This window comes from Notolabrus celidotus, chromosome 12 (genome assembly GCF_009762535.1).
Source record: "Notolabrus celidotus isolate fNotCel1 chromosome 12, fNotCel1.pri, whole genome shotgun sequence".
In the NCBI taxonomy this organism is placed as follows: Eukaryota; Metazoa; Chordata; class Actinopteri; order Labriformes; family Labridae; genus Notolabrus; species Notolabrus celidotus.
This window is the reverse complement of record NC_048283.1, coordinates 25,449,026-25,460,648: the sequence shown is the minus strand read 5'-3', so window position 1 is coordinate 25,460,648 and position 11,623 is coordinate 25,449,026.

Here is an 11,623-nt window from a genome sequence, read left to right as displayed (position 1 = left end):
TTACTCTGGTCTTCTCCTGTTTTTGCTCCTTAGTGTTAGATGGATAATGAGGTTTTGTAATGTGATTACTGGAGTCAGTGCAGGCAGCGGTGCCACTCAGCTCTTTTATCTGTCCTCACTGATGCAGCCAAAGAACCTGAGCAGGATTTAAGAGACGGATCAGCAACTTCTCAGACTTGTTAACCTGGTTCCTGTGTTGCCTGGTGATGCAGGTTGAAGCCTGACGCACCAACATTCAGTCTGAGTGGCTTCATCAGCTTTCATGAAACTATTAACTCCAGCGGGCTGATTTATAAGCACGTTTAAACAGAGCTGAAACACCGGAGAGGAGTTTTTAATTAGATGTGAGATTAACACTGATGCCTCTTTGAGACCTGCAAAGACAAACAAGACCATCAGCAAGAGGGACAATCTCTACTCTGAAACTTTTAATGTCTGAGACCGCTGTGAGGGAGGACGGGGGTCTGACCAGATGACTGCGGCACGATGAAGAAACAGCCTCTCTGTACATTTTCTAATATTCACTATGAGACGTGACATATTTGACTGTTTAAAGAAAGCATAAAAAAAGATCATCACATGCAAAAGATCAGCAGAGTGATTAAGTTGCATCTTTGTCCACAGGAGGGCGCTAAAATCAACACAAACTGAAACTTCCTCACAGCAGCTTCCACACGAGTAAGTATTTTAAACACTGTAAAATAATAAAACCATAGATTCTCTTCTATAAACATGACACATCACAAGCTAAGCCAGTAATAAAACATGCTAAACAACACCTGTCTCACAGGTAAGTGTCTGCTGAGCCTGAGCTTTCAAACATGAATTCATTTCTATCAATCAAGCTTTATTTATAGAGCACCTTTCATACAAATCAAATGCAATTTAGAACGGCAAGCTCTCTGTGTGTTTTCAAAAATAAACTAAAAACGTACCTTTTTTATCTAGATTTTAATTTGCAGTAATATTTTCTTAGCTTCGGGCTGCATTATTATTATAATCAGTGCTTTAACATTTATTTATCTTTTTTAATTATTTATTTATCTATTTATTTCTTGTATTCATCTGATATTGTCAATGCTACCTTATTTTTAACTTTTCTGTCCACTCTTACTTATTTTATTAATTTCACTGTGTTGATTTATTTTATTTTTAAGTATTTTATTTATAATCATGCCTTTTATAATTGTATCAATTCCTGTTGTTTTCTGTCTCTCTGTTATTTTGTGAAGCACTTTGGGCTGCATGTTTATATGTATGAAAGGTACTATATAAATAAAGTTGAGTTGAATTGAATTTGAAGTACTTAAAGTGATTGAAAAAAATATAATACAATATAAAATATATAATGAATAAACACGAAGCAGAAATGGATTTAGAAGTAGAGACTAATGCACAACAATTGCAATAAAATTATATAAATAAAAGCAAAGGGTAATAGTTAAGAAATAAGCAAATAAAAAATAAAACATAAATAATTAAGACAATAAAAAAGGCAAATATAAGAGTCTAAGATAAATGAAATAACTTAAAATAGCAATAAAAATGTGTGAAAAAATTAGTTAAAATTAAAAAAATAATAGAATATTAAAATAGATGTAAAGTGACATTAAAATGAAAAAATATATGAAAGTCCTCCAAAATATTACACCTTTGCTTTATCAAATTGCCTTCAAATTCAAAATGATGTAGTCCTCAGTCGGTATAATTGTATTTAAGTATTTCTGTCAGTTTTTGCTTTAAATTCATGTTTTCATACGTAATCCCCTTTACATTTCTGTTTGTCTGCTCAGAAAGAGCTTTTGGATCACTGATGACTCAGCACCAACAGGAAGAAGAGATATTTGTGTTGCCAGTTCTTGTGAAAGAACTGATGTTTGCTTTGTCGGGTGCGAAGCTAAAAAGGTATGTGGCTTTAGAAAAATAAATGCAATATTTGATGTGGTGTCACTATGCAGAGGAAGCATTCATGACATGATTCACAATCTGGATCCTAAACCAGAGAGTGGTGAGACCCAGACAAAAACAGATCCACAAAATGTCTGTCTGCGTCATCTTCTTTCACGACAGTTGACTAAGAAGCTGCCATACCTGCGTGAATGTTTCCCTCCTTCACTAAGGTTTTATCTGTTTCATGTTCAGATATGACTGAAATCACAGTGGGTAGAAACAAGGAGGAGGACCGATTTGCAGTAGAAGATTTAACAATAAAGAACAAACAAAAACTAACTAAAAATATTTTGAAGAAACTAAATTACTAACCATAGACCTTTCTGGAGTCTCTGAGCTCCCTTGTCTCGTAGGTTCTTCTGGAGCTCTGCTGCTGTGGACATGCCAGACTCCAGCTGTTACTACTACTACTATCCGTCTCACCACTATCATCTCTCTCTCTCTCTCTCTCTCTCTCTCTCTCTCTCTCTCTCTCTCTCTCTCTCTCTCTCTCTCTCTCTCTCTCTTGATCTCCCTCTATCCCTCTCTCCAACTCGGTCTCAGCAGATGTGTGTCTAACATGAGTCTGGTCCTGCTGGAGGTTTCTGCCTGTTAAAGGAAGTTTGTCCTTGCCACTGTAACTTGCTAAATGTTGCAAAGGTCTCTGCTCATGGTGGATTAAGATGAGATCAGACTGAGTCCTGTCTGTAAGATGGGACTGGATCTTATCCTGTCTTGATGTTGGGTCTTTGTTAATAATAGAACATAGAGTTCGGTCTAGACCTGCTATGTTTGGAAAGAGTCCTCAGACAGAAACATAGAAACTAAATACACAGAGTAATCAACACAGGTATGGACACAGGACACAGGTGAAACTAATGAGGTCATCAAAAAGGAGGGAAACACACAAGGACAGGAAGTCAAACTAAACTGTACACACAGGGATCAAGAACTACAAACTGGAACAGGAAACACAGGGACAGGTTTAGACAAACATGATGACGTTTCTTTCTTTCAGGTTTATTTCTCTCACTGCTAATGAGTCTGTTTTTAATCAAACAGATTTAATGTGGAATTATGTCAAGTGCATCAGATTTCCATACAAGAAAGAAAAAAAAGTCCCCTCAGAGTGAGAAAACAGGAAGTGATCACTTCTGATGTGTGTTCATCCAGACACTGCCACAGCAGATGTGTGCAGAGATGACTGCACAAAACCCTTCAGTGCTTCCCTTCTTTCATTCGTCGGAGGAAGTTCAGTCTCTGGTGAGTCCCACATTAGGTTTTAACTTCCATCACCTAAATCTGCTCCGACTTTCCCATCGCTGAGGCAGCTCAGTAAAGGTCAAATTCAGGCCACTCTCAGAATCTGCCTCTGAGCCAGGAGCAAATGACTCACTCAGCCCCGTGAAGTAATGAACTGCATAAAACATAAGTTACTGTATATTTCAGCAGGAAAAAACGGTTTATTTATAGACAGACCCCATCTGGCAACTTGTCATAACATTCACAGGGGTGAAACAAAGCTAATGTTCAAAGCACTTAGCTTCACTTACAAGAGCAGGGGAGGGGAGGCCCCGGGGCCCCGCCTCCCGTCCTTTCTGTGAACCTCTGCAAAACTCTGCAAGGAGAAAAACCGTCCCGATATCGCTCACATCTTCCCCCTGACTCACTTTCTCAAGACTAAACACACACACACACACACACACACACACACACACACACACACACACACACACACACACACACACACACAAACACACACACACACACACACACATCTGAAGAGCTGGCAGACTGGTGGAGGCCACGTAGAGGCAGTCATGCATACATCTGCTGCAGTTTGTTCAGAGATGAGACATGATGTCGCTTCAGTCTGAACCTCTCCCTGGCTTCCCTTTAAATATTACAGGGTCTGGACTCAGACAGGAAACAGAGGAGGACGCTGCTTTCTAATACTCAGGGTTTTACCTACATATTTAATCAGGAACACAGAAAATGTTCTCTTTAGAAGAAATGTGTAATCAGACATAATAGATTTATATGAATTGGATTTTTGAAAGTCACTGACGTTACTTTTTAAAATTCTTGAACTTTTCTCTCCCGCTGAATCACTGAGCAACTCAGGATGTCAAAATAAACACTTTAATGTCAGAACGAAATCTACTTACACAGAAAAATAATTATAGGAGTGATTTCTTTCTTTTATTTTCAATTCTAGAATAAGTGAGGACAAAAGTTGAGCTCTTAAGAATAACTTATAAATTCAAGAAACTAGTCAGAAACTAGCCTCTTGGGATTAATTGGACCCTTCCACTTAAATTCTGAAATAGGAAATAATTTAAAGTTGAAGTAGTAGTTTTTGAAGTAGGGTTGTATGAGGTACATGAAGACTGTATCCAAACAGAGCAGGTCTAGACCGTACTCTATGCTCTATTATTAACAAAGACCCGAACACCAAGACAGGATCAGATCCAGTCCCATCTTACAGACAGGACTCAGTCTGATCTCATCTTAATCCACCATGAGCAGAGACCTTTGCAGCATTTAGCAAGTTACAGTGGCAAGGACAAACTTCCTTTAACAGGCAGAAACCTCCAGCAGGAGCAGACTCATGTTAGACACACATCTGCTGAATCTTCATCACATGATTAAGCTTATTTTGAGAAAGCGTGAAGAAAATGTTGGTCAGTGTAAGGGTACGCCATATTTAGAGTTTTGCCTGCACTTTACCTTGCCAACGTTCTTCTCCTACCACCACACTGATCAGCTGTTCAGGTCTGCAGCCTTGAAAAAGGGACCAAAATATGACCAAACTAGGACATGAGTGATTCTGACAGCAATAATGACATGCTGTGGACACAAGAGGTCACCTTTCTGTACCAAAGTTTTCAGAGGAAGAAAGAGAGGGGAGAAACTTCTGAGCTAACTCGGGAGCAGCAGAGATCCAGAGTTACCTGGTGGTGCAGGTGTGAGCTCCTGCTGTCAGGAGCGGGACTTGGTAACAACAGTACTTCTGGATCAGTTGATACTAGCAGCTCACATACAGCTGCAGTCTAGAGTTCCCTGCCTTATTGAATGTCACTGTTTTACCTGCTTTCTTCAATTTTCAGAAGTTAAATCAGCAAAACTGAACAGCCAAATTCAAATTTGCTTCCAAAGTAAGTTTTAGGCTCTCAAGGCTTTTTTATTGCATATTGACACAACCCATGATCCACACAACCTTATTAAGGCTTCAAGGTTTAGGCTTGCTTTGTATATATATCTATATCTATATAGATATAGATATATATATACATATATATATATATACAGTTGAGGTCAAAATGATTAGCCCCCCTTGTGAAATCAGATAAAACCCTTGATTTCTCCATGAAAATGACCATTAAAAACAAGTGTTTATAGTTTATGTGTTTCCAAAATAACAAAGTAAAAATGTTCACTGTGTTTGACTTGGATATTGTATTGATGCAATGAATTGAAACAAGAAAAGGTAAAAATGGCATGTCTAAAATTATTAGCCCCCTGGCCCAAAGTAGTCAATAGTGCACCCTTTCTGAGCCACACCTTACAACAACCTCTTCAAATAGTTCTTTACAAGGTTGGCACATGTCTCTGGAGGGATTCTGGCCCATTTTTCCATTGCAAATTGTTCCAGCTGGTCCTAAATACATGGTTTCTGAGCATGGACATTCACTTTGAGCACCTGCCACAGATTCTCAACAGGATTTAGATCTGGGCTCTGTACGGGCCATTCCAGGACCTTGGTTTTGGTATTGTTTAAGAACTGTTTGACCAATTTTGACATAAGCTTTGGATCATTGTCTTGTTCGAAGACCCAGCGCCAAGTTAAGCCTAGACTGATAGCAGAGTTCTTCACATTATCCCTCAAAATATCAACATAACTTTCTTTTTTCATGATGCCATGCACCCAAACAAGGCTGCCTGTGCCTGAGGCTGCAAAACAGCCCCACAGTACGATGCTCCCTCCACCATGTTTAATTCTGAGGACCGTGTTCTAAGGGTTGAAGGACTCTCCCTTTCTTGGCCAAACACGAACAACATCCATGTGCCCAAAAAGTTCCATCAGATCAAAGGATGGACTTCCAAAACTCATCTTTACCTTTCAAATGTTGATGGGCAAACCTCAGTTTGGCTCTGATGTGCTGCTCTTTGAGTAAAGGGGTTCTTCTAGGATGGTGGTCCTGAAGCCCATCACTATGAAGATCCCTCACAACTGTGTTCCTTCAAACATCAACTCCAATGCAGGCCAGGTCAGCAACAACCACCTTGGCAGATGTCTTGGGCTTCTTGTTGACATCTTTGACTACTTTCCTCTCCAAAGTTATTAAAATTTTGCGTTTTCTACCACGCCGAGGTTTGTTTCCAACAGAGTTTGTCTCCTTGTACTTTGCAATGATGCAACGTAAAACTGTTCTAGACACTGTAAAACGCCTGGACATGACAGTATAGCCGCCCCCTTATTATGAGCCTCAATTATCTTCTTTCTGAGCTCAAGACTGATTTCCTTCGTCTTTGGCATGGTTAGTAAGAGTAGTCTCTCTCAATAATGTGTTCAAGTGCCCTGTTTGGAGTCCCTTACGGAAATCTCAATGCTGTTTGAATGCTCAGGTGTTGTTAGGAAGCCAATTGACCTACAGGTGTTGTTAGGAAACCAGCTGACTGCACAGGTGTGTTTTAAAAGCAAAAATTCACATATATATATATATATATATATATATATATATATATATATATATATATATATATATATATATATATATATATATATATATATAATGGCTACAGAATGCATGTTGGATTCCCTGGTCAGTCAGCCTCCATACATTGCACTTATCCCACCCAAAGTCTATAAATAGAGCTCTACAGCTGAACTATTCAATGTGACCTGGACTGAAACTTTCTAATGTACACAAATCAGCTCACCTGACAGAGTCACCTTGAGGTATCCAGAGAAAATTTTAAAGAAGAGGAATTCACAGACAGTTTGGGTGTTTTTTCCTCCTGACCTGCGCTTGACCTCACGCTTCCTGGAGGCATCTTGACACTTGAGTCATGTTTAGCCACTGACTCACACCTGAGGAACACAGATTGTCTCAAGAAAAGGGTTTCAGGAGTCGCAGCGCCACTCTGTCCTTTGTGTCACGCTCCCTGTGGGAGAACAGACAGGTGTTTGTGTGCCGGGATGTGGACTGCATAAACAGTTGTTCATTAGTTTGGACAGCAGAGGTCATTGTATCTTACACACACTTCCCATCACCCAGCAATACGAATCATATTTACATATAGATAGCATTTATAATGAAGGAGGCCGGCTGGAGCACGTCCAGTATCTGACAGCAGTATGTTTGGATGTGTTCAGTGTTTCCGGACACTGACAGGTAAGAAGAACACAAAGTGTCATAACACGCAACTCTTCATCGAGCTGTAAGCACCCAGTGAGGCAGTGGAAGACTTCTCTTCGCTGTGTTTTACTGGAGGACAAACATCCAGGTCTGAGATTGAAAAGCTGTTCAGAGACTCTGAGAGCAGGTGTTTCTAAAACATCTGAATGTTGGTAAAGATGACTTTTACATGTGCAATACAAATAAAAGTGTCAGGCTTAACTTTCATCCAACATATGCACAGACAGACTCTAAAAAAATATGGTGCTAAATGTGCACTAAGTCCGATCTCCACCATGCTACTCCACACTAATGCTATGGTAAAGGAGCCGCAACCAAGTACTGTTTGTTAGGGTTAGGGTTAAGGTTATGATAAGGGTTATGAATAGGTTAGGGTAATGATTAGGGTAAGGGTTCTGATTAGGGTTATGGTTATGATTAGGGTTATGATTATGATTAGGGTTAGGGTTGTGACTATGATTATGATTAGGGTTATGATTATGATTATGGTTCAGATTAGGGTAAGGGTTATGATTAGGGTCAGGGTTAAGATTAGGGATAGGTTTAGGGTTCGGGTTATGATTAGGGTTAGGGTAAAAGTTATGATTAGGGTTAGGGTTATGATTAGGTTTATGATTAGGGTAAGTGTTATGATTAAGGTTAGGGTTAGGGATATGATTAGGGTTAGGGTTATGATTAGGGATAGGTTTAGGGATCGGGTTATGATTAGGGTTAGGGTTATGATTAGGGTTAGGGTTATGATTATGATTAGGGTTAGGGTAGGGTTAGGGTTATGATTATGATTAGGGTTAGCGTTATGATTAGGGTAAGGGTTAGGGTTAGGGTTATGATTATGATTAGGGTTAGGGTTATGATTAGGGTTAGAGTAAGGGTTATGATTATGATTAGGGTTAGGGTTATGATTAGGGTTAGGGTTATGATTAGGATAAGGGTTAGGGTTAGGGTTAGGGTTATGATTAGGGTTAGGGTTATGATTATGATTAGGGTTAGGGTTATGATTAGGATAAGGGTTAGGGTTAGGGTTATGATTAGGGTTAGGGTTATGATTATGATTAGGGTTAGGGTTATGATTAGGATAAGGGTTAGGGTTAGGATTATGATTAGGGTTAGGGTTATGATTATGATTAGGGTTAGGGTAAGGGTTATGATTATGATTAGGGTTAGGGTTATGATTAGGATAAGGGTTAGGGTTAGGATTATGATTAGGGTTAGGGTTATGATTAGGATAAGGGTTAGGGTTAGGATTATGATTAGGGTTAGGGTTAGGGTTATGATTATGATTAGGGTTAGGGTTATGATTAGGATAAGGGTTAGGGTTAGGATTATGATTAGGGTTAGGGTTATGATTAGGATAAGGGTTAGGGTTAGGATTATGATTAGGGTTAGGGTTATGATTAGGATAAGGGTTAGGGTTATGATTAGGGTTAGGGTTACGATTAGGGTTAGGGTTTTCTTTAGGGTTAGGTTATGTTTAGGTTTAGGGTTATGATTAGGTTTAGAGTTATGATTAGGGTTAGGGTTATGTTTAGGGTTAGGGTTATGTTTAGGGTTAGGGTTATGATTAGGTTTAGAGTTATGATTAGGGTTAGGGTTATGATTAGGGTTAGGGTGAGGGTTATGATTAGGTTTAGAGTTATGATTAGGGTTATGATTAGGGTTGTGATTATGATTATGGTTAGGGTTAGGGTTTTGATTAGGTTTAGGTTTAGAGTTATGATTAGGGTTAGGGTTATGATTAGGTTTAGAGTTATGATTAGGGTTAGGGTTATGATTAGGATAAGGGTTAGGGTTAGGATTATGATTAGGGTTAGGGTTATGATTATGATTAGGGTTAGGGTAAGGGTTATGATTATGATTAGGGTTAGGGTTATGATTAGGATAAGGGTTAGGGTTATGATTATGATTAGGGTTAGGGTTATGATTAGGATAAGGGTTAGGGTTAGGATTATGATTAGGGTTAGGGTTATGATTAGGATAAGGGTTAGGGTTATGATTATGATTAGGGTTAGGGTTACGATTAGGGTTAGGGTTTTCTTTAGGGTTAGGTTATGTTTAGGTTTAGGGTTATGATTAGGTTTAGAGTTATGATTAGGGTTAGGGTTATGTTTAGGGTTAGGGTTATGTTTAGGGTTAGGGTTATGATTAGGTTTAGAGTTATGATTAGGGTTAGGGTTATGATTAGGGTTAGGGTGAGGCTTATGATTAGGTTTAGAGTTATGATTAGGGTTATGATTAGGGTTGTGATTATGATTATGGTTAGGGTTAGGGTTTTGATTAGGTTTAGGTTTAGAGTTATGATTAGGGTTAGGGTTATGATTAGGTTTAGAGTTATGATTAGGGTTAGGGTTATGATTATGTTTAGAGTTATGATTAGGATTAGGGTTATCTTTAGGGTTAGGTTATGTTTAGGGTTAGGGTTATGATTAGGTTTAGAGTTATGATTAGGGTAAGGGTTAGAGATATAAGAGTTAGGGTTATGATTATGATTAGGGTTATGATAAGGGTCATGATTCCGGTTAGGGTTACGATTAGGGTTATGATTAGGGTTAGGTTTATGATTATGTTTAGGGTTAGGGTTATGAATATGATTATGGTTGGAGTTATGATAAGGGTAAGGGTTAAGATTAGGGTTAGGGTTATGATTACGGTTCGGGTTATGACTAGGGTTAGGGTTATGATTAGGGTTAGGGTTATGATTATGATTAGGGTTAGGGGTAGGGTTAGGGTTATGATTATGATTAGGGTTAGCGTTATGATTAGGGTAAGGGTTAGGGTTAGGGTTATGATTATGATTAGGGTTAGGGTTATGATTAGGGTTAGAGTAAGGGTTATGATTATGATTAGGGTTAGGGTTATGATTAGGGTTAGGGTTATGATTAGGATAAGGGTTAGGGTTAGGGTTAGGTATGATTAGGGTTAGGGTTATGATTATGATTAGGGTTAGGGTTATGATTAGGATAAGGGTTAGGGTTAGGGTTATGATTAGGGTTAGGGTTATGATTATGATTAGGGTTAGGGTTATGATTAGGATAAGGGTTAGGGTTAGGATTATGATTAGGGTTAGGGTTATGATTATGATTAGGGTTAGGGTAAGGGTTATGATTATGATTAGGGTTAGGGTTATGATTAGGATAAGGGTTAGGGTTAGGATTATGATTAGGGTTAGGGTTATGATTAGGATAAGGGTTAGGGTTAGGATTATGATTAGGGTTAGGGTTATGATTAGGATAAGGGTTAGGGTTATGATTATGATTAGGGTTAGGGTTACGATTAGGGTTAGGGTTTTCTTTAGGGTTAGGTTATGTTTAGGTTTAGGGTTATGATTAGGTTTAGAGTTATGATTAGGGTTAGGGTTATGTTTAGGGTTAGGGTTATGTTTAGGGTTAGGGTTATGATTAGGTTTAGAGTTATGATTAGGGTTAGGGTTATGATTAGGGTTAGGGTGAGGGTTATGATTAGGTTTAGAGTTATGATTAGGGTTATGATTAGGGTTGTGATTATGATTATGGTTAGGGTTAGGGTTTTGATTAGGTTTAGGTTTAGAGTTATGATTAGGGTTAGGGTTATGATTAGGTTTAGAGTTATGATTAGGGTTAGGGTTATGATTATGTTTAGAGTTATGATTAGGATTAGGGTTATCTTTAGGGTTAGGTTATGTTTAGGGTTAGGGTTATGATTAGGTTTAGGGTTATGATAAGGGTCATGATTCCGGTTAGGGTTACGATTAGGGTTATGATTAGGGTTAGGTTTATGATTATGTTTAGGGTTAGGGTTATGAATATGATTATGGTTGGAGTTATGATAAGGGTAAGGGTTAAGATTAGGGTTAGGGTTATGATTACGGTTCGGGTTATGACTAGGGTTAGGGTTATGATTAGGGTTAGGGTTATGATTATGATTAGGGTAAGGGTTATGATTAGGGTTATGATTAGAGTTAGGGTTAGGATTAGGGTTGTGATTAGGGTTAGGGTTATGATCAGGGTCAGGATTTTTATTACGGTAAAGGTTAGAGTTATAAGGGTTAGGGTTATGATTATAGTTAGTGATAGGGTTAGGGCTAGGTTTAGGGTTATGATCAGTGTTAGAGTTATGACTAGGGTTAGGGTTAGGGTTATGAATAGGATTAGGGTTAGGGTTATGATTATGTTTAGGGTTATGATTATGATTAGGGTTAGGGTTATGATTATGGTTCGGGTTATGATTAGGGTTAGGGTTATGATTAGGGTTATGTCTAGGGTTATGATTAGGGTTATGTCTAGGGTTATGATTAG